The sequence below is a fragment of the Syzygium oleosum genome, unplaced genomic scaffold, assembly GCF_021117445.2.
Source record: "Syzygium oleosum isolate NSW1041296 unplaced genomic scaffold, Sole_v2.1 Sole_v2.10, whole genome shotgun sequence".
NCBI classification, from domain to species: domain Eukaryota; kingdom Viridiplantae; phylum Streptophyta; class Magnoliopsida; order Myrtales; family Myrtaceae; genus Syzygium; species Syzygium oleosum.
The window spans coordinates 180,074-203,414 of NW_026607494.1; the positions used below are offsets into that span (position 1 = coordinate 180,074).

The 23,341-nt window shown below is 43.2% G+C and overlaps 1 pseudogene; it reads right to left on the reverse strand.

The window, feature by feature from the left end:
• Positions 1-15,725: 15,725 nt before the first annotated feature.
• Positions 15,726-23,341, reverse strand: part of LOC115664098 (omega-hydroxypalmitate O-feruloyl transferase-like) — a 59,898-nt pseudogene continuing 52,282 nt past the window's right edge.

The window sequence follows — 23,341 nt, forward strand, 5'->3', positions numbered from 1 at the left end:
AAAGTCAAACGAGGGATCTTGTAAGTTAGGAAAATAAAAAGAGAATATCGGTCAAGAAAAATATGCCATAATTAATCCAAGAAAAAAAAAAACCACAACGATAACGCAACATCAACCCTCAATCGGACATGACAACTTCTCACGTCACAAGTCACATACCCCTTTGACCATCCACGCACCCTCCAAAACAGCTACTCACTACCCGACAAATAGGCCTCTCGGGTTCTTGTTTTTGTACCATCGACAAGATAGGTTTTATTTTCCTCTTTGTTAACCCTCAAATGCAAGGATAAAGCAATCCATGGGGTCTTAAATTTGTCCCTTTTTCTTATTAAGGATTTTAAAATCTTTTTTTGTTTGAGTGAGTACTCCAATTTGTAAAAGGATGCTCAATGTTAGGCTTCCATTGCCCAGTAATAAAGGAGGCAGGGGTGTAGAGACAGCCAGGAAATTTGCACTCTCGAAAAACATCCCTTTCCCTATCTTCGAATACAACCTATAAGAGTTTCCCCGTTCGTTGTACATAAACTCTTTTGATGTTTTCGCACGCTTTCAGTAGTTCTTTTGCCCCTAGGATTAGCTGATCTCGATTTACAAATTATTATAGATTATTCATTGGGAAGTATTAGGATCATCCAATAATAATGGTTTTCATTTTTTCAAATGAACGATTTAAAGACCTATTGATTCTAACAACTGATTGCAGAATTGATCGTTCGGATCTTTCAATTCATATGACACGAACGTCGTTGAGAAATCGTTAGATATGCTAATGTGGTGCTTACGTGGAAAGTTAGTATCCAAGTTGGCAAACAAATTAAGCATGTTGGCACTTACGTGGAAACACACACACTCTCTCTCTCTTTGCATATACCACCAAACAACAATCACCATCCTTGTACCCCCATTGTCAACCACCACATTGCCGCTGCCACATCACCACCAGAGAGAACATTACCACTCTCTCTTCTATGGCATGACCGGTGTTGACAAGGATAATTTTTTAGAATTTTTTAAAAGTTTTTTAATTTTGTATTAATTTTTTTCTTTTCTATAGGGTCATAGCCCTCCCCTAGTGGCTAGTGACTAGCTCAGATTCAGGTGATGCCTCAAGGCCCTTGTCGGCCCTTGCCTAGTGGCTGGCAAGGGTGGCTTGGGCCTCGGCTGGTGGCTACCGGCCCTTAGCAATTAAAAAAAAGAAAAAAGAAAAAATATTTAAAAAAATTCAGAAAATTTAAAATAATTAAAAAAAATTTCACGTAAGCATTGGTCATGCCACATAGGATAGCCAGCATCCACTTAATCAATTTCTGGTCAAAATTGGCTAAATAGACTACATTGATAAATTTTCAAAAGGTTGAAGACTAAATTGACTGAATTGAAAGATTTAGGAATGAATTGGTACAAGTGCAATAAATTTAAGATTTTTTTAGTAATTATCCCTGAAAGTATCACATAGAGTTATTTTTTCAAAGTTCAGGTACTTAATTGAACAAAAACAAAGTCTAAGTACTTGATTGGAAAAAAAGAGTGAAAGTTCAGGCATTTACGATGTTGTTACCCAAACAATGGATGTAACCGACAAGTTATTGACCTAAATGATAAGACATATTAATTCTCTCTCAAGTCTTCTCGGGAACACTCTAAGAATAGAATCCTGAACACACCATACCAATGTATCACGCCCTTAAGATTTTGCTTGGCAAGGTAAATCGGTTGAAATATGCAAAAGCTGATCTAGACATCAATTAACCAAATAAAGTTGGCAAATTGCTTTGGATCTTGTTGTTTAATATTCATTAGGGATTCTTAAGCGTGACGTCGTGGTGGTGGGTCCTGCGCTAGCGTCACCCCGGGTTTACCTCCCCGGCTGTCGGCCGTGCGGGGGGTTCCCGGGTTACCAAAAAAAAAAAAAGGTTTTACCATTGATAGCTTTCCTTTCAGATGCGAACTTCGGCATTCGTACTTTTTGCCTTAATTTCCTTTCATCAATTATATGAGCTAATTCGTACTACAAAACAAAACCTGAGTACATCAAAGTTTGTAATTAAAGGACAGTTACATGTTTTCACTCTTTTATTCATCACTTCCAAAAGCATACCTAAGACAAAATGTGTGTATATATATATTATTGGCTTAAAGGTGGTATTTATAAACTTGAATAGGCCGTGGGTCTCTAACATGGGGAAGCTTAACACTTGGATGTGGGTTGGCAAGTGAAGGGGGGCCCGTTTGTTATTCGAACACAGTACCTCACAGAGGCTTGAACTGGCCCATAGCTTTAAGAACGAGAAATGACCCAATTCTCTTATAAAGCATTATCTTTATATCGGGACCTAACTTTGGTCCGAACTTTTTTGCCTCGTGAAAAAGTACAAATTTTAGGTTAGGTCCCAATTCTTGCCCGAATTCTTTTTGTCTTCTAAAGGAGCACAATTTGTAAGCTGGTATCTAAATCCGGCCTCCTCCAAATTTCCGTCCAATGATACCATTAAAGAACTGACATATCATTTTATGCGTGCACTCTCTCTCTCCCTCGACGTGTCATTGCATGTTGTCTTTCTTTTCTTGTCTTTTTTTTCTTCCCTTTTTTTTCCTTTTGTCTTCTCCGTTGTAGTGGTTCATGGAGGGAGGGAGAGAAAGATGTACACATGAAATAACATGCCGGGTTTTTAACAGCATCATTGGACGGAAGCTTGATGGAGGCTAGATATAGGTACTAACTAAAAGTAGGTGTCTTTTTACAAGACAAAAATAATCCGGGCAGAATTAGGATTCGACCTAAAACTGGTGCTTTTTATGAGACAAAAAAATAGTTCGGGTCATAATCGTGACCCAACCTAAACTTAATGCTTTTTAAGGGAATTAGGCCATGACAAGCTGTCAACTTCACACATAACGCCTCAACTTCTATTAATCTAATATTCATAGAGTACAACGATGAAAGGATGATCACATAAATAAACAAAGATTACAATCACATTACTACAAAAAAATTGCAAATTCAAGACCAGAGAAGCATTACAAAACACCCGACATGTTGCGAACCGATGATTGAAGACTCCATTCATGTTACCAACATATATATATTTTGCAAAGTTTTATTAGGACATTGCTCCCACAAATTGCTTCCTTCTTGACTTGATCTTCCTATTTTCTGCCAGCTTATCTATAGATGTGCATGCGCCCCATTACATATGAATCCAGCTGGTTTGAGGAGCATCATCCAGTTCAAATAATACACATTATTGTTGGATATTTCAATAGTTTTGAATTATTAAAAGTTATTAATTTTGTAATGGATTTTTTACCGTCATAAAGTTGGAACAGATTTTTGTCCGCTATTAATATAATAAGGTTTTGTAACGTTTTATAATGGCCGTGTAACGGCTTTGTAACGTCTGTTTTATTTCATTATAAACCCTCCATCATTTGTAGCGGCTATATAGCGATCATCTATTAACAACGGTTTTAACAGCTCTTTCTTTTGTTTGAATATAAATTTCAAACCACAACTCTTAAAGACACCGACTTAGAAAAGAGAGTTTCCTTTCCTTCTTATTTTCTTTCTTTATTGGATTATACACATAACGGATACTTGCCTTATGAATTTCCATACTGGAATTGTTGTTGCTACCACCGCAATCAGAATTGAATTGAGGACTCGGAGATGGTGAAGGAAAGCATCGTTTATTTGTGGGTGATTTGTCGTCCATGTTCTGTATAACTCTGAAATCATCGCTGTGTATGTGGTGTGGCTGGCAAACAATATTGGTGACCTCAATCTTTGGACCGGTGATCAAGCGAGAGCTCGCCTCTCCAAAGTGGAAACTTTAAGAAGATCGCAGACTGTGCTCGACAAGGCCACAATCATGACTATGGACTCTCTTTCTCTCTCTTCGCATTCGTTGTCTTCATTACTTGCGCTTCTTTTTTGTCCACCATTAATGTCTCTGTTATTGCTCTGTTTCAAGGCCCTGGGAAGAGGTCGTTCGCCCACATAGAGGAAGCTCACTGAGCCTGGCATTAAAATCACTCATCACCATCGGGACCAAGGTGGCCTTCTGTCGTTGTTCGTTTTAATCCAATTTCTTATAGAGCACAAGTGACGTCAATGGGACATTACTGAGCATCAGCACAAAAGAGCTTAAGGTCGTTTCGGTAAGTTAAGGGCCCGTTTGGTAACGTGCCAAATAGTGAAAATTTCTGTTCTTTTGTTCCCAGAAATAGTTTGGGAACAGAAATGCGTTTGGTAAACTTTTTGTTCCCGGGCACATTTTTGCAAAAATTTGTGCCGAGAAACAGTTTTGGAAGAGAAACAAGAAGTAAAAAAAAAAGTTGCTTCTTGTTTCTCGGCATAATTTTGAGAATCAGTTTTTTTTCTTTTCTTATTTTGTGGTGTTGTTCTTCCCTGGGCGAGCCGGCGGCGGCGACCGGCGGCCCGGCCACAGCCCAAGGCCGGCGAGGGCGTCACGGCCCTCGCCGGCAGCCGGCGGAGGCAAGGAGGCAAGGGTCGCCCTCGCCGGCCGGCGGCGGAGGCGAGGGTCGCCCTCGCCGGCGAGAGCGAGAGCTGGACCCTCGCCGCCTGGGCGAGGCGGCCTTGCCCAGATCGAGCGTGTGACATTCCGAATTTCGGCCCATTTTTGGGATTTATAAAACGCGTAATTTGTCAGTGTGCTTATAGTAAAATCTCGCCCGGGAACTGATCACTCCCGATGATCATTTTAAATTAGAGATTTCGCTAGAATCGTACTCGATCAAATTTGGCCGTTATTTAGACCCTGAACTTGGCAGTCGATTTTCGAGAGTTTCGGGACGAAATAAATTGGACGGTGTCAATATTATGGTAGCCAACGTTGAGATTTTCAGGAATGATGGAAAAATGGGAGTTTTTGACCACGTGCGAATTTGGACTAGTAGACCTCCCTCGTTATAATTTGGTCTAATTAATTTGGCCTTTGTCCCTTTTTATATGCAAGGCTTATTTTGGACCGGTAGATCGTTTTCGATTTTGAATTTGGACCATCGGTTTGCAAATAATATTTGAATGTTCAAATTATTTCTTATTCTATTTTCTCTCTCTCTCTCTCTCTCCTCCCTCTGCCGCGCCCCTCCCCTACGCGCACGTTCTCTCCCCCTCTGCCCGCACGTCCCTTTTCTTCTCTCTCCTCTTTTCTCTCTCCTTCTTCCTCCTTTCTTCTTCTTCTTCTTCTTCTTTTCTTCCTCCCCCGGCCCGACCGGGTTCGCTCGTGTGTCTGTTGCCCACGCCGACCGCCTTTGAGCTCGCCTGGCCACCGCAGCGTCGCCGCCGTCGCCAACTAGCTCGACCGCCGCGCCGCCGTCCGCCAGCCGCCGCCCCCGACCGGCTGGTCTCCTCCCCTGCTCCAGATCTGGTTTTTCCTCCCTTCTGCGCGCGTGTCTTCCACCGCGCCGCCGTCCGCCGCCGCGCGCCTCACCGCCCGTCCGGCCGGCGTTCCCGTCGACCCGGAGTCACCGTCCGTACCGCCGATCGTCCCGAGCCCGACCGTTCCCATCTCTCCCGTCCCTTCTCTCTTTCCCTCCAGCTCGGGCCAGATCTAGCCGCACCGGCGTTGCTCGCCGCCCCAGCCAACCGTCGCTGCCTCAGCCACCGACCGCCACCCCACCGCTTGGCCGGCCACCCAGCACCACCCCCTTCCCTGTTCTGGCCACCGCTCCCCTCCCCTGTTCTGCCCTCACCGCCCCTGTTCCCGTCGCCGCCGTGGGCCGCCGCTGCGGCCAGCCGGCAGCTGCTTGCATTCGGCGCGAGGCCCTGCTTGCCCCCTGCGCCGCCGATCTGCTGCCGCCTCGGCGGAAGCTCCCTTGCCGCCGCCATCGCCCGGCCGTGTTCGAGAGCCTCGCCGATCGCCGCCGCTGCGGCTGTCCCAGCGATTTCCCCCGCTGCCCAGCCCCGTTTTCTTGCTCAAGTCGAGGTAAGCGACACCCTAAACCTTGTCTAGGAACTTGCGTATTATTAGACTTGTTTAGGGGTCGTTTAGGGTGAGATTGGCGGCTGATTAGGGGCTGTTCGGGGCTGATTTAATGGCCGTTTAGTGCGACTTGGTGGCTGAATTGTGGGTTGGCTCGAGGTGAACGAATGGACCGGAGTATGGGCTGAATCGAGGTGGTTTATCGCTGATTTTATGGCTGGTTTGAAGGTCGCATAATGCTGGAAAATTATGTCGAGTTTATTAGTTGTTTGTGTGATTCAATGCTCGATTGGCGATTGTTCGGGTTGTTTATTTGTGGCTGAATTGAGGGGGAGGATTCGATGGCTGGTGCGGCGATTTTCGAATGGTGATCGTGATAGGTTGTTTTATGAGTCGAGTGGAGCAATGTGCGGGCGGAATCTTGACTGTTTAGTGGTTGGTCATTGCGAGATTTATGATTGATTTTTGGCTCGAGGAATGGCCAGTTCGATGAGCCGATGTTGGGTAATCTATGGAACGAAATATTAGCTATGTTATATCGGAATGGCGTGCTAGTGAGGCTAATTGTGCGGCTGTTTGGTGCTGATTTTATGACGGTTTAATGCTGATTTTTGTGTCGGTTGATGCTAAATTGGTGGCGGATTTCGGGGCGAGTGAATGGGTCGGATTGTGGGCCGAAATGAGGTGGTTTATTGTTGAAATCATGGCTGGATTGGTGGTCATTAATGCTGAAAATTATGTTAAGTTCATTGGATGTTCTTGTATGATTTAACGTCCGCTTGGTGACGATTCGTGTTGTTTGTTCGTGGTTAGATTGACGCCTATTATGTGAACTGTGGCTTGATGTGACTAGAATGAGTGACGATTGAGCATAATATAACGATATTTGAATGTGATTGACATGGTAATTGATTGAATTATGTGGCGTATGTATTTGCTTGACCAAGCCCGGATCGATCGGAGGGCTGCCAACCTGAGGGGTGTTGACCCGGGTTGTGAGAAAGGACCTGTGGGGTGTTGACCCGGGTCATGTGAAAGTTTGTTTGTGAAAGGTCCTGTGGGGTGTTGACCCGGGACAGAGCCCGGATTGATCGGAGGGCTGACCTGTGGGGTGTTGACCCGGGTCGTGTGAAAGTTTGTTTGTGAAAGGTCCTGTGGGGTGTTGACCCGGGACAGAGCCCGGATTGATCGGAGGGCTGACCTGTGGGGTGTTGACCCGGGTCGTGTGAAAGTTTGTTTGTGAAAGGTCCTGTGGGGTGTTGACCCGGGACAGAGCCCGGATTGATCGGAGGGCTGACCTGTGGGGTGTTGACCCGGGTCGTGAAAAAGTTGGATGGATGCGCATGTGTTTTGTGCATGGATAAATTGGGTGAACGTACGTATGTATGTCGTTCGAGTGATTGTGATGTACTTTTGGGATATTATTGCATTATCATGATTTGACTAATGTGCAGTGTGGGTATGTGATTGGATGGCGAGGTAAGTCCATTGATGTGAATTTTATATATATGTAATCGGTTAGATTGCATGCTGAACTTGTCTGGGTACGCATTGGCCTATGTGAGGTTTAGGGGTCTGCTTATTGAGATTTATCTCATCCCCCGTTGTTAAACATTTTCAGGACTGGAGTGACGGATAGTCGTCATGTGCTTGTTCGGAGACCGGGAGTGACTTTGGGCATTTGATGTTTCATTCCACCTTTTTGGTTGCCCCCGTTTTGTATAGTGAAGTAGGTTACCCAACCTTTACCCCCTTTTTTTGATGAACGTGTTTCTGCCGTTTGTATCTGCCAAGTATTTTTATAAAATGCACATATTGATTTTATGCTAGTGCTATCCCCTGGTCATGGTTAATCGTCTGGGTTATTTATATTTCGCTTCCGCTTGCGTATTCCGTTTGGGTCGGCGACGCGTCCTGGGACGTCGCGATTAATACGACCGTCGAAGGGGTGTCGCGAGCCCGTTGGGGTTCGGGGCGTGACAGAGCGAGGCCGAGCCTCGCCGTCGGTCGCGACGGCGAGGTCGGCCTCGCCCAGAGACAGCGAGGCTCGGCCTCGCCCGGATCTGGCGAGGCCGAGCCTCGCCGTCGCGACCCACGGCGAGGTCGGCCCGCCGTAGGTCGCAGCGGCGAGGCTCGGCCTCGCCGGATCTCGGGCGAGGCCGAGCCTCGCCGTCTGCGGGCGAGCCGCCTCGCCCAGTGGCGAGTCCAGCCCTCGCCCTCACCGGCGAGGGCGACCCTCGCCTCCGCCCGGCCCTGGGCTGTGGCCGGTCGCCGGCGACCGGCCATGGCCAAAGAAAAAAATGGGTAAAAAGAAAAAAAAATTAAACAATTTAAAATATTATTTGGGAACAGAAATTTTGTGTAGTTACCAAACGCATTTCTATTCTTTTCTACTCTAGGAATAGAAATTTTGGACAGTTTATCAAACGCCTTCAAATACTCAGAAATTATTTCCGGGCACAGAATAAAAAAAAATCATTTATGTTCAGAAATAGCGCCCGGGCACAGAATGGTATTCATGCGCACCCTAAGCGTCAGGTAAAATCGTTCCTTGGGTGTTCGATACCTAGGTTTGTTTTTCCAAGATCTGCTTTGATTTCAATAATGGCATGTTAATTCCGTGTAGAGTTTTAGGTTTACATGAATATGTCCAAATCTGTGGTATGTATGCTTATTGAGCACGCTTATGCTCGTGTTGCTTTCTCTGAAAGGAACTGCTCTTCATATTATGTTTCCACGTGGAAGTGTTTTGTGGACAGAATGCATGTCTGTAAGAGAAAAAGTGAATAGTCATATCATTGAATGTTAAACTTCACATGATCAGATCAGTGTCAGTTGAAGTATTCACGTTTTCTATTCACGCTTGATCTGAGAGCTATTGGCACATCAATCTAATTAGAACTTGGCTTGAAGAAGTCTGTCACGCTTAATTCAATTCTTGATATGGAAACAATGTGTCATAGCTCATGGATCATTAAGAATAGAATAGATAAATTAAGTTGTTTTTTTATGGATTCGTTTATGTTATACACTCTCATTGTTTTGTTACCTTTTTGCTTCTGTATTCTGGATACCCTCTGTGTCGTATATGGATGGTGGCAGGTGAGTGGTGGTGTGGGTTTCGTGGTGGTCGAAGACGATCAGTGAGGAAATAAATGGCATATGTGGTTTTCTTTTAACAAGGCTTGTATAACTTGTTCACCGGTAAGGCTTATGTGCATGCCATTGTTCAATTTGAGTCGATGCTCTCATGTGGCTGTGCAATTTAAAAGGTTAAGGACTCTGGCCTCTGGCCTTTGGCCGGTCGCCGGACCGGCGACCGGCCAGAGGAAGGAGTGAGGGACCAAAAAAAAAAAGTGGAAAAAAAAAGAAAAAAAGGAAAAAAAATATGAAAATATTATTAAAGTTGTCCACGTCGGCGCCATGTCGGCGCCGGTGACTAGCCACCGGCCGGCAGGCGTCCACGTCGGCAAATTCCGGTCAAAATTGACCGGAAGGACTGAATTGGCACAAAAACAAAAGGTTTAGGACTGAATTGGCATAAAAAAAGGTTTAGGACTAAATTGGCACTAATACAAAAGGTTTAGGACTTTTTTGGCACTTTTCCCGTTCTATATACGTGGCTGTTCTCCATAGATTACGTATTCTATGAGCATAAGGACAAGTACATCAGTTGTTTAGTACAGAGTAGGTTGAATCATTGTGCTTGATGTATGAAGTACTGATTTCGTTTGCATATGAAGTGTTCATGTGGCTTTCAAAAACAGCATCTTCTTAGTTCTCAGCCACTGGGTGATCCAACCTAATTCGTATTGCCGTGATTTTATTATTTGGTTTGGACTTATTGTTATTCATCGTTGTCTTGGTCTCTCCATCAACTACGATTTTGGCAATAGGTTGACATACCGAAAATTCCTCTGAAATCCATTGTGTTTTCATTTCTATAAAAGCTTATTTCTGATTTTTGTTAGTACACCCCATCACTGCTAGATCACATTTATCTCTCACTCTTGCCTTGTCACATGTCTAACTAATTTTGTAAATTTCATGGGTATTCAATGCCTAAAGTTGAGTCCACGCATATATTGGTCACACTTTTACTTCCATACTTTATGTTACATGCTTTGGTTCTCTAGCTGTGTTGAATTATATAATTACTACCGGATTACTCTGTGTTGCATTCCACTTCCATGTTGAATTAAAATGAGAGAACTGAGTCATAGTAACTGCAGGAGGAGTCATTTTATTTCATTTGGTCCATGTGAGTAATGCTGATTTCAGTTTGGTCATCTACTTCAAATAATAGCACAGAAAATATATCTTGAAATTCCTATTTCTATGGAAAGATAGATAGAGATGTAGATGGGTATTCCAAGAAGAACTAATTAGTGCTATTGATCTTGATATGATTTTGGCAGTGCTTATTTGCCTTGCCACCGAGTTGAGTGTGAATAGATACATGGCTAAAAGCTATTTATTTCCCACTCTCTGGATGCCTTTCTCTGATATAATTAAGGCATTTTATATGGTGGATTTTCCGTTGTTTTAAAAGGATACAGTGATGCTAATTGGATCTCATATTTTAATGAGATAAAATTTACTATAGGATATCTGTTCACCTTTGGTGGAGATGCTGTAATTTGAAAATTAAACAAATAAAATTGTGGGGGAAATGACAATCATGCTAAACCAAAAATCGACTTGGTTGAAGCAGATGATTTTGATGACATAATTGTTGCGGTCATTCCTCAAGCAAATATTGTGGCTAGCGTGAAAGAATGAGTGGTATGGTCAGGTTCTACTAAGCATATATGTAAAAACATAATGCTTTATCCTCCTGCGTTCTAGTAGGGGAAGGAGAAGAAAATATATTTTGGTAATTTGAGAACTATCAGGTTCTTGAGGAAAGGGAAAATTCTTCTCATATTCATACCTGAAAATGAGGCTGAGTAGTTGAGAAACTTCTTAGCATATATATTCCTTTGGAATAAGATGACACCTTCTATGTCTAGGCATAGTGATTGCCAAGTGACAGTAGCTACTGCAAAAAATGAAACTTTGAATGGTAAAAAGAGACACATTCGGTTGAGACATGACATGATAAAGCAATTACTTAAAGATGGAATTATGTCCATCAATTATGTAATGTCAAAAGTGATTATGGCTAATCCTTTGACTATACATCGAGGGGAATGGAACAAGACAGTTGAAGAAAATCAACAGTGATGGTAACTCAACCCATGTGATTGGCGATCCCATGAGTTAGGTTCATAAGGGTAATAACAAGTCCCCTGTTGATCTATGATGCACTATTAAATTATTTTTTTTGTCCCTCCTAAGGTGAGAATAGTGCAAGACTGTAATGAAAAAGAGGTTGACCTAAACTCTTAATGAATTCCAGTAGCTATTATTGGTGGTGTATTAAACTGTAGAATACACTTGGTGGAATCACCTATATAAGTGTGGAGTGGGGCCGCTCCTATTATTGGCGATAATCTCTAGAGCACTTATGAATAAACCAAGCACGCCCATGGCTTATTAGCGCAAAACCGTGTTGAACAACAAACCTTGTGGGGGTGTAATGTGATTGGTGAAAATTATGATTCACAAAAGAAATTCTTGGTTCATAGAAGTTTCAAACTTCACCAGTGATTTCGTGAATTACATTTCATTCTTTCTAGGGCTAGTTCATAGCCTAACAAGCACCAGTTCCGATGCATTACGCTCCAATAACCCAGCATTATTTTATTTTATTTTCATTTAAAAACCTTTTGAAATATGTGGGGGATTGTTGGATATTTCAATAGTTTTGAATTATTAAAAGCTATTAATTTTGTAACAGGTTTTTTACCATCATAAAGTTGTAACGTTTTTTTATCCGCTATTAATATAATAAGGTTTTGTAACATTTTATAACGGCCGTGTAACGGCTTTGTAACGCCTGTTTTATTTCATTATAAACCCTCCATCATTTGTAACGGCCATAAAACGGTCATCTATTAACAATGGTTTTTACGGCTCTTTCTTTCGTTTGAATATAAATTTCAAACCACAACTCTTGAAGACACCGACTTAAAAAAGAGAGTTTCCTTTTGTTCGAAACAAACGCGGAAAAACAAACACAGAACACAGGGATTTACGTGGCTCGATCACAAGGTGATCTACGTCCACGGGCGAGGCAAAACAAGATTCCACTATAATCAAAGAAAGTACAGTTTTCAGAAGTCAAAAAAATGACTTAACAAAACCTCATGGCTCACAAATCTCTCCCAAAACGAAAATCTCTCTTAATCTATGAAAAAACCTAGCTGCAGTATAAATAGAGCTCCCCAAAAAATTTCCTCGGGGGCATAGCCCCTGAACCCCCTGAGACATTTATTCGCTTGCTCCAGCTTAAGCGAACCACCATAAAGATTTGTTCGCTTGCTCCAAGTTGAGCCTATCGGCCCAACCCTCTGCGTCATGAACTAAATCTCAAATTTTTTTTCCACTTTTGGGTCGCGCAAAAAATATATCAGATCGGGTGATAAATCGGACCAAGTATATAAAATTCAAAACATATTTAACACCTTTCCTTCTTATTTCTTTCTTTACTGGGTTATATAAATAACATTGTTCCTGTTTCTTCTAATATTCAATGCAAAAGTATAAAAAGGTCGGTTGTACCTCAAGAGGATAGCTACTAGAGCCTTATGCACCGAGTTTCATACTCCAAGGGGTGGAATTATCCTTAAGGACAGTGACTAACATGCCTTGGACAATTGATATTATTTTCTCATGTTTTTCAATAGATTTTCAGTTCTTCTTATTTTTCCATGTTACCTAACATTTTTCCAACAATTATTTCTGTAGAGTTGTGAAAAACTTTACTTAGTATTTAAGTGTCTACTTTAGCATCTATTGCGATTTCTAGCAATGAGCGGTTAAGTTGGATGGGTAAATTCTAGTCCTCCTCTGAGTGCTCAGATCTCAACCTCATGGCTGGATTTAGCAATGGAGTTCTTTTCTTTTTGTCTATTTTTCTTATAGAGAAACCCCCAACACAAGGTTGGGCATCTCTTGCGGCACCTCCTCCTCCGGCAGAGGCATTATTCCTGTCAAAAGCACTACCGTGACTACGCCAAGCGGGTTTAACAGATTGTTAGACAAGCGCGAATAACAAAGAAAGCTTCGCAAGGGTTCTTTCATCTCTTACCGAACACCATTCAGTTTCTCATATCTTATGGCTCAATTATAAACCTAGAGTTGCCACTAAAATATTCTCGGTCGGTTAAAAGCGGGTTAAGATGCGGGCGGTCGCGTTACTTATGCAAACCAGAAAATTTGAGATAGGAGATTTGGTTATGCTCATGTTACTTAACGCACGTTACCGGTACCTTTTCTCTTTGTTTTTCATGCAATCTTTTTCAAGTTTTATTTCTGACGTGCAAATTTAGGTGATCATGCATAGTGCAAACTTTAAAGTAAAATAATTGATGTAAATAATAATAAACACGATATTCAAGCTAAAAATGTATATTGGGCAAAATTAGTACAAGGTTCGTCTAAAGTCCTGGGATAGGTACCCACGAGCACATCTATAACAAATTCCGAGTGCAATGATTTACCAAAAAATAATAAAGTGAAAGCAAAATACCCGTAAAATATTCTATGCTATGCAAACCTCACACTAATGCATTATCCTGGAGATATATGACAAATCCCAAACACTTAGGCAATGTTTCGTAATTAGGATAAAATTCACAATAGGATTAAATGTATCATATCTCGTATTTAATTTTAGCTCAAACAGGATAAAATCGGATGCAAGAGGGATATAACTTGAATAAAAATATCCTATAGAGGTGGGATAAAAGTGGATACGATTTTTTATATTAATGGTATAAAAGCTATTTTTCTTGAATAAAAAATTCTTAAATTAATAAAATTATTAATTGTAAATTAATATTTGAATTCCAACATAAAAATTCAAAATAAAATATTTATTATTATTTATATTTATTATATATTTTAGGTATATTAAGATATTTTATTATTTAATAAATTTTATAAAGGAATGATGGAAGGGAATAAAAAGAAATAAAAAAGAGAGGGAAAATAATAAAAAATAATTAAATAAAAGTGAAGTACACTAGAGTTGAAGTAATATACTTTTCGGAATCGTGAAGGTGAATGATCACGTTTTCTCTTACTAGATTTGCATCATTTTTTACGGGTAATGCTTGGGAGTGCTTTCTGATCTGTTCATTTCACTTTAGATTTCTATGTAAAGATCATAAGTACTTTTTTTTCCCTTTTATTTGTTTTTCATGATGAAACATTATTGTGAATTTGTTTTGGTAGACTTAATTCACGTTGGACTAGTTGATGATGGGTTCCAGATTCGTTAACTTTGCTTAAGATTTAAAGGATAATACTTTTTTCTACTTATAAGTAGTTATTTACTCTTTTTTTTAAATGATGACTATTTCATATATATGAAAAAAACTAGATAGTGATTAGTAAATTCCTATATTGTTAATTGATGATTTTCTATTCATAATAAGTAGCAACTTTCAACTTACTTTTGCAAGAGGTAATTCCTTCTATCCATTTACTAACTTTACATCTAGTATAGTAATTATCAACATACAAGTAACTAGTTTTTTCTCTATATAATTGGTGGAGAACTTTGTTTGTTTGTTTTTTTGGGCGAAGGTCAATATATTTGTAATCATTAATGAGCAATTTTTCTACTGTGGTTAGTAACTTTTCATTTTGAAAAAGTATATAACATTTTTTTAATAAGTTTATTTATTTCTCCAGTTAATTAGTAACTCTTTCCATGGCAAAGAATATTACGAAATAGCATCTTCATGGGTTCAAAAATAATGGAAATTTGACAACTTCATCATTAGTAACTTTAGTAACTTGCCTATAAAAAAAAGAAAATAGAGATAGTTACATTTCCTAATTGGTTCTAACTTGTCCTGCTAAGGTCACATAAGGATGCGTTAGGTGATTTAATATTGTTGGATAAAACTGTGGCCAACACTTAAACCACAAGTTAGCAATTGAAATTTATCAAATCCGTGTATCGAGTCTAGGCAAATATTTTTCTTTATTAAAGGCAAGTCTAGATATTATGGCATGGATCAAGTACATTCATCCTGATTTTATTTACATTCATCTTGATTCCATTTGTTCCCACACTTCATATGAACATAAAGTGCATAAACTCAATCCATGCAAGAATTTTTTTACATGTTCTACATTCTCTGTTGAGATGTTATTATCTTTGAAGACAAATTACATATGACTAAATTTAGATGTGGAGGTTTCATAGAGGTCGCAATTGATCATTGCATGGTAGATAGAGTGTCAAATTTTATGAACACATGGGCTAAAACAGCAAGAGGAAAGCCTTTATCCCCGTCCCTTCTCATGATAGAACTATCCTAAATCAAGTGTCTCCTCAATCACCATCACTGATATAAGTTTTGTCAACTTTAAAATATCATAAGAGGTTTTTTCTACACTTATGCCTTCAAAAAGTTGCAAAGAAAAGGAAATTGAAGCGTCATGCAACCAGAAAGATATGCTTAATTAAATTGGTCATGGACAATGATAATTGAAGAAACATAGAAAGGCATAGGATATACTCAGAATTCCAATTGATTTATCTAGGTATTCAAGACTAAACTCTTAAAATTGATTCATCATGTGATGTGTCGAATTTCATTCAGGTGTTGAATAAGATGATCCACTTGTAGTTGGTCACATTTTGGAAAGTAGTTTTTAAATATAAATATTAGTGTATTGAGAATCCAAATCACAAACAAGCTTCCTGAAATTATTCATGGCTGAAAATGGCAAACCCAACACTACCGTAATGCCCTTCCCTCTCCATTCCCTCATAAACAAGCAAATTCCCTCGGTAGCTGACCAGCCCCAAACCTTGGCTCTTCCCACCCAAAGTCAGTGTACTCATACTCGAGCTTCACCCATGAACTTGTTACTAGTGTGCCCAAAGGAGTCCCGATACATGTCTAAATATTCTATCCTTGATCTTCCGTAGTTGTCAGTCAAACTTTGGATTGCTTGATCTATCCTTCCCGCATAATCAACTCTCCCATGGTGCAAAGACAGCTGGGCATGGCCATGCCGCTCCCAAAGTATCCATCGGGCAATATCGACTGAAATTGACTGCTAAAGGAAGCATTGATTGTTGGTGAAGTTTCATCTTGAGGACCATGCTTCGAGCCCGCCAAACAAAGGCGGCAAGTGCTATGAATCTGGTGTAGCTGCTCGTTACCTGTTGTTCAAAATAAATAGATTCCATTTTCAGTGACCGAATATTCACGCAAGGCTTTGTTGATGGATATACATGTTAGTTACATATATTATTATATAATTATGTATCTTAATAAATACAATTGAAATCAATCAAATTGTAAGGATGTGCATACTAGTGGTCCATATCATAATTACTGAAATTCAAGAGGGGCCGAGGTATTCTATACATGGTCAATGAAAACTACATTTAAGGAAGAAATTGTCACGCCCCGAACCCCGACGGGCTCGCGACACCCATCCGAAGGTCGTATCGAAAGTGACGTCCCAGGACGCGTCGCCGACCCAGACGAAACACGCGAAGGCGAACGTAAGCGGAAATTTAAATATCCCATACAATAAATAATGACGACAGGGTAGCACTTACACAAAATCAGTAAACCCATATCATTAGCTTGAGACCATCAAATTCATACATTAGGCTTCTAGGGTTAGTATCCAACTTCGTCATAAAAAAGGAACAGGTGGCCGGGTAGACTGACTAACTGCACAAAAAGGGCTCTACCAAAAAGGGCTTCCAGGCCCAGCACCTAAACAACCCTACGGTACCCAATCTGAATCGGACCCGGAAGGCTCCGACTCTGTGTCTGAGTTGATCTCGATCGGCTCCTCCTCGTGCTCGGACACCATAGGTTCTTCCTCAGGTTCGAACTCGGGCTCTGGTTCTTCTAATTCTTCCTCGATCTCGGGCTCCATGGGCTCCTCCTCGGGCTCGGGCTCAGACTCCTCGAATTCCTCTTCAAGCTCGAGGTCTGCAGGGGCCACAGGTTCGGGTTCGGGCTCCGGTTCAGGGCTAGGGTTTACCGGGGAATCTCCGGGGTGCAGGACCTCACCATTAGGAGCAAGAACGGCGGAGGGGTCCCACTCGCCTACCCATTAAACGGAACATCAAAATGCCGGAGCGGTCCATAGACTCCATATAAATCCCGATAATAGTATGCCCGGTATGTATTAGGCTGCAACTCCGGTTTACCCACATCTACCCATACCACCGTGGTATGCTTAACATAGGCCTCCCCGTTCCCTACGGAGTACTCCACCGCCGAGTGCTCAGTATGCCTCGAGATCCCAAAACGCTCAGGCGGATCACTCATGGTCGGGGTCGGGGCTCTAAAATGGTTTGCATTACAGCAATGAGAATAAATCTCAATAAGCAGACAACCTATACCCCACCTAGGCCAATGCGTACCCAGACGAGTCTAACATGCGATCTAACAACCGATGTAACAAACTTGCCAATTCACACACTTACCTCACCCCGATTCACACACCAGCTCTGCATATTAGTCAAATCACATGAATATCATAATAACTCAAGAACACATTGTCATCATTCGGGCGCCATACACACGTACATTCACTCAATTCAATCACACTCATTTCGCATTCGTGGCCGAGCAACTATCCACGACCCGCATCAACATGTATCAGGTCAGCCCTCCGATCAATCTGGGCTCCGTCCCTCACTGGACATTTCACACTTTCTCACGACCCGCGTCAACACGCCTCAGGTCAGCCCTCCGATTAATCCGGATAACGTCCTTCACTGGACATTTCACACTTTCTCACGACCTGCGTCAACACGCCTCAAGTCAGCCCTTCGATTAATCCGGGCTTCGTCCCTCACTGGACATTTCGCATGCATATACACCAAATCACAATTCGCCATTCTTACACGTCGTACAAATCCAATTCAAATCACAAACTCATCACACTAGCCCACCAATTCGACACTCAAGTCAGCCCAATCAAACGTCAATTTCACCCACAAACGCCACGACAATCCGATCATCGTACCCACATAAATCAACCACTAAATATGCCACATAATCATCACAATTTAATCTACCAATTAACCATATTCACAAATTGGTCCTAATCCAAGTTTAACCACTAAACCGGTACTAATTAGTCCCTAAACAAGTCTAGAAATACCCAAAATACTAGGTAGGGTTTAAGGAGTCGCTTACCTAAATTTGGCTCGGGAAAAATCGACACGGGCCCAAAATGGCCCGAGTGAACAGTAACAGGCTCGGCACGGGCGAGGGCGTGATGGGCAAGGGGCTCGGCCACGGCTCGGCACACCCTTGGCCACGGCCTGGAGCTCTCGGGCACGACAGGGCGAGTGGTCAGGCATGCGGGCAAGCACGTGGGCACGGGCACGGCGGAGACGGGCAGCGGCTGGGACGGCTCGGGCACGGTTGGGCAGCGGGCTAGGCGAGCTCGGCACGGCTGGGCAACGGGCTAGGCGAGCTCGGGCACGGCTGGGCACGCTCGGGCACGTCCTGAGCAACGGCTAGGCGAGTTGGCTGGCCGGCTGGCTGGGCAGCACGGCGGCGGCGACCAGCTACGGCGGCGAGCTCGGCTAGAACAGGGGGGACGAAGCAGGGGCAGCCGCGTCGTTGCCGGAGCAGCAGGGGTGACGGCGGCTTGGGGGGAAAAGCTAGGGTGGTGGTGGCGAGCCGAGGGGAGGGGTGACGGCGTCCGGGATGGCGGCACGCGGCGGTGAGCTAAGTTGTGGGCAGCGAGCTGGGCTCGCGGCGGCGACGAGCGAGTGGCGGCGCAGGACGGACGGCGTAGCGGCGGTCGGGCGCGGCGAGTGGCTGGGCTGGGGACTGGTCGAGCAGGAAGCGGGAGCAGCGGTCGGGGGAGGAGGAAGAAAAAGCAGAAGAGAAGAAGAAGAAAGGAAGAGAAGAAAAGAAAGAAAAAAGGAAGAGAGAGAGTTTGCATGGGGGAAGGGGGTCTGACATGCAGGGGAGGGGACGTGAGGGAAAAGAGAGGGGGAGGGGACGCGACCGGGGAAACGTGCGAGAGAGAGAGAGAGAGAGAGAGAGAGAGAGAGAGAGAGAGAGAGAGAGAAAGTCAAATTCGATCTCGCGAGCTTGATCCAACGGTTCTAAAAAATCCCAACTCAAAATAGAAAAAAGACCAACAGACACAAAAAAAAACACACTACGAGGGAGATCTACTAGTCCAAATCCGCACCCGATCCAAATTTCACTTTTCACTTATCCCGGGCAATATCTACGCTGGCCACAATAATATCGACACCGTCCAATTAAATTCGTCACGAAACTCCGAGAAATTCGACACCAAAGTTCGGGCTCTAAATAACGGCTAAATTCGATCGAGTGCGATTCTAGTGAAACCTCTAATTTAAAAATAACCCAAGAGTGATCAGTTCCAGGCGAGATTTTATTATAAGCGCACTGACGAAATACACATTTTATAAATCCCAAAAATAGGCCGAAATTCGGAATGTCACAACTCTTCCCCCCTTACAAAAATTTCGTCCTCGAAATTTACAATTCAACCTAACTATTCAAACAAATGGGGGTATTGGTGTCGCATCAACTCTTCGCTTTCCCATGTCGCACCTTCGGTTCCATGATGCTCCCAAATTACTTTGACCATCGGAATTGTCTTATTCCGCAATACTCGTTCCATTCTATCCTCGATTCTTACTGGCCTTTCCACGTACGACACTCTATCGTCCACGTCTATTTCTTCGTAATTCAGCACGTGGGTCAGGTCCGGTTCATACTTCCTTAGCATAGATACGTGAAATACATTTTGAACTTGGGATAAATTCGGTGGTAGCGCGAGACGATAGGCCAAGGCACCGATTCTCTCTAAGACTTCGAACGGACCCACGTACCTCGGACTCAACTTTCCTTTCTTGCCAAACCGTGACAATCCTCTCATCGGCGACACTTTGAGGAAAACGTGGTCCCCCACTTGAAATTCCAAAGGCCTACGTCTCCGGTTTGCATAATTCTTTTGGCGACTCTGAGCGGTCTTAAGCCTGTCTCGAATCACCTTGACTGTTTCGACTGACTGTTGAACCAACTCGGGACCCGTGATGCTCCTCTCACCAACTTCATCCCAACAAACCGGTGTTTTGCAAGCTCTGCCATACAGCGCCTCAAACGGTGCCATTCTGATACTCTACTGGTGGCTATTGTTGTAGGCAAATTCCACCAAATGCAACTGTTCCTCCCAACTACCTTTAAAATCCATTACGCATGCCCATGACATATCTTCCAAAGTCGAATTGTCCTTTCGGGTGGCCATCCGTTTGGGGGTGATAGGCCGTGCTAAACTGTAACTTCGTTCCTAATGCCGTATGAAGACTTTTCCAAAAAGCGGCAGTAAACTTAAAATCACGGTATAAAGTAATCGTTATCGGCATTCTGTGAAGACGGACTGTTTGTCGCACGTAAATCTCGGCATACCTTTCCAAGGCGAAGTCCTTTCGCACCGGCAGAAATGTGCTGACTTTGTCAACCGATCGACTACCACCCAAATTGAATCATGACCCCTCTGATTCCTTGGTAATCCCATTACAAAGTCCATCGTGATGTGTTCCTACTTCCACTCGGGGATTTCCAATGGCTGCAACATTCCACCCGGCTTGCAATGTTGTGCCTTCACTTGCTGACATGTTAAACACTTGGCCACGTGCTTGGTTACATCTACTTTCATGCCGTTCCACCAATAATGTTGTCGCAAGTTCTGATACATTTTTGTACTACCCGGGTGAATACTATAATTACTATGGTGTGCTTCAGACAAAATCTCCTCCTTAAGTTCTGCATCATTGGGCACACACAACCGTCCGCAGAACTTTAGAATCCCATCCTCGGATACCTGCAAGTCCGATTTCCTTTTTGTGACATCCATACCCATAATCTTCTGAATCTCCGGGTCTGTCGATTGTAAAACCTTAATCTTAGTCTGGATTTCAGGTTCAATCCTCAATGCTGCAAGTAGGCTCGAGACATGACTCACTTCAAACTTAAATTCCGAATCCCGAACTCCCTCCAACAGAGTCCATTCCTTGACCATCATATGCGCGATGCTCGATTTCCGGCTCAGTGCATCCGCCACTTTATTAGCTTTTCCAGGGTGATACAGAATATCGCAGTCATAGTCCTTAAGGAGTTCCATCCAACGACGCTGTGTCATGTTCAATTCCTTTTGGGAGAACAGGTACCTTAAACTTTGATGATTTGTATAAATTTGAAATTTCTCCCTACACAAGTAGTGTCTCCAAATCTTAAGAGCGAAGATAATCGCGGTCAATTCCAAGTCGTGAGTCGGATAATTCAGCTTATGCGGTCTCAATTGTCGCAATGCGCATGTCACCACTCTTCCGTGTTGCATTAGCACGCATCCTAGTCCTCTCAGCAACGTATCACTGAAGATTTCATATCCTCCGAGACCTGACGATATTGTCAACACTGGTGCGGTCGTCAACCTCTGTTTTAACTCTTGGAAGCTCCTTTCGCACTTATCCGTCCATTCAAACCTCGTCTCCTTCTTTAATAATTGCGTCAATGGTGTCGCTAATGTCGAAAACCTCTCCATGAAGCGTCAGTAATACCCTGCTAGGCCCAAGAAGCTCCGAACCTCGGTTACTGTTGTTGGCCTCGGCCAATTCGTGATGGCTTCAATCTTTGTCGGGTCCACCGCAATTCCTTCCCCAGATATCACATGTCCTAAGAACGCCACTCGATGGAGCCAGAATTTGCACTTGTTAAACTTAGCGTAGAGTGCATGTTCCCTTAAAGTCCGTAGAACTCTTTACAAGTGTAACTCGTGCTTGACGGAACTCTTCGAATATACCAGGATATCGTTTATGAACACGATTACAAACTGGTCCAAAAGTTCCTTGAATACTCTATTCATCAAATCCATAAAGGCTGCAGGGGCGTTAGTCAATCCAAACGGCATTACTCTAAACTCGTAGTGCCCATACCTCGTCCTAAATGCCGACTTCGGCACGTCCTCCTTCTTTATCCTCAATTGGTGATAACTAGTCCTCAAATCGATCTTAGAAAACACGCGCCCCTTGTGGCCCGATCAAACATGTCATCAATCCTTGGCAACGGGTACTTATTCTTAATGGTCACCTGAGTCAGTTGTCTGTAGTCAATGCATAACCTCAATGATCCATCCTTTCTCCTCACGAATAATACTGGCGCTTCCCATGGAGACGCACTTGGGCGAATGAAGCCTTTATCCAATAACTCTTGCATTTGGACCTTCAATTCCTTCAATTCCGACAGTGACATCCTATAAGGTGCTTTCGAGATCGGTTCCGTCCCTGGGGCTAACTCAATCACGAACTCCACTTCTCTATCAAGTGGCAGTCCCGGCAATTCCTGGGGAAAGACATAGGGGAAATTGCACACCACAGCTATGTCTTCTAGCCTTGGCTCTCCAGTCGTCGAGTCAACTACGGACGCCAGAAATCCTTGGCACCCTTCGTCTAGCAGCTTTGTTACCTCGAGCGACGAAATCCAAGGGATCGAGGTTCCTCCTCGGTTTCCCACAAACTCGAATCTAGGATGTCTAACCGGATTGAATTGGATCACCCTGTTACTACAGTCCATTTTGGCTTTCTGTTTAACTAACCAGTCCATACCAACAATCACGTCAAAGTCAAACATAGTTAAAACCGCCAAATCTATCATTCCTTCCCTATCACCAATCACTATCTTACAATCAGGGCATCCAAACGCAATCAACACTTTATCATTCAACGGTGTAGTCACACACAGCATAACTTCAAGCGGTTTCGGCTCAATTCCAGACAATCTAACGAACTGCTCAGATATAAACGAATGCGACGCCCCCGGATCAAATAAAGCATATGCGGCATGATCACGAGAGAGACCATACCGTGACCATGCCGGGCGCGTCTCGACTTCCCTTCTCGCCATTGCATACACTCGTTCTTGGGCCGGCGGCCTATTAGATTGGCCCATTTGGATAGCTCTAAATTGATTTCCATTTCGGGCGGCGGTGGCGGTAGTGCGAGCGACCTAGCCACGCCTATTGTTGGGGCGATCCTTCATCCGATGGCCCCTTCCGCCACATCTCGAAACACGATCTGCCCATGTTTGGGCAAGGTCCATTTTCATGTCTTCCCCCACATAATCGACACGGGGCGTTCTACAAGCGGTTTGGCTTTCCAATATTTCTTTGGACTGGAGGGACAAAATGATTATTCCCCGTCATAAGTCTTTTCTCGAAACGACGGTTGTCCCAAGTCG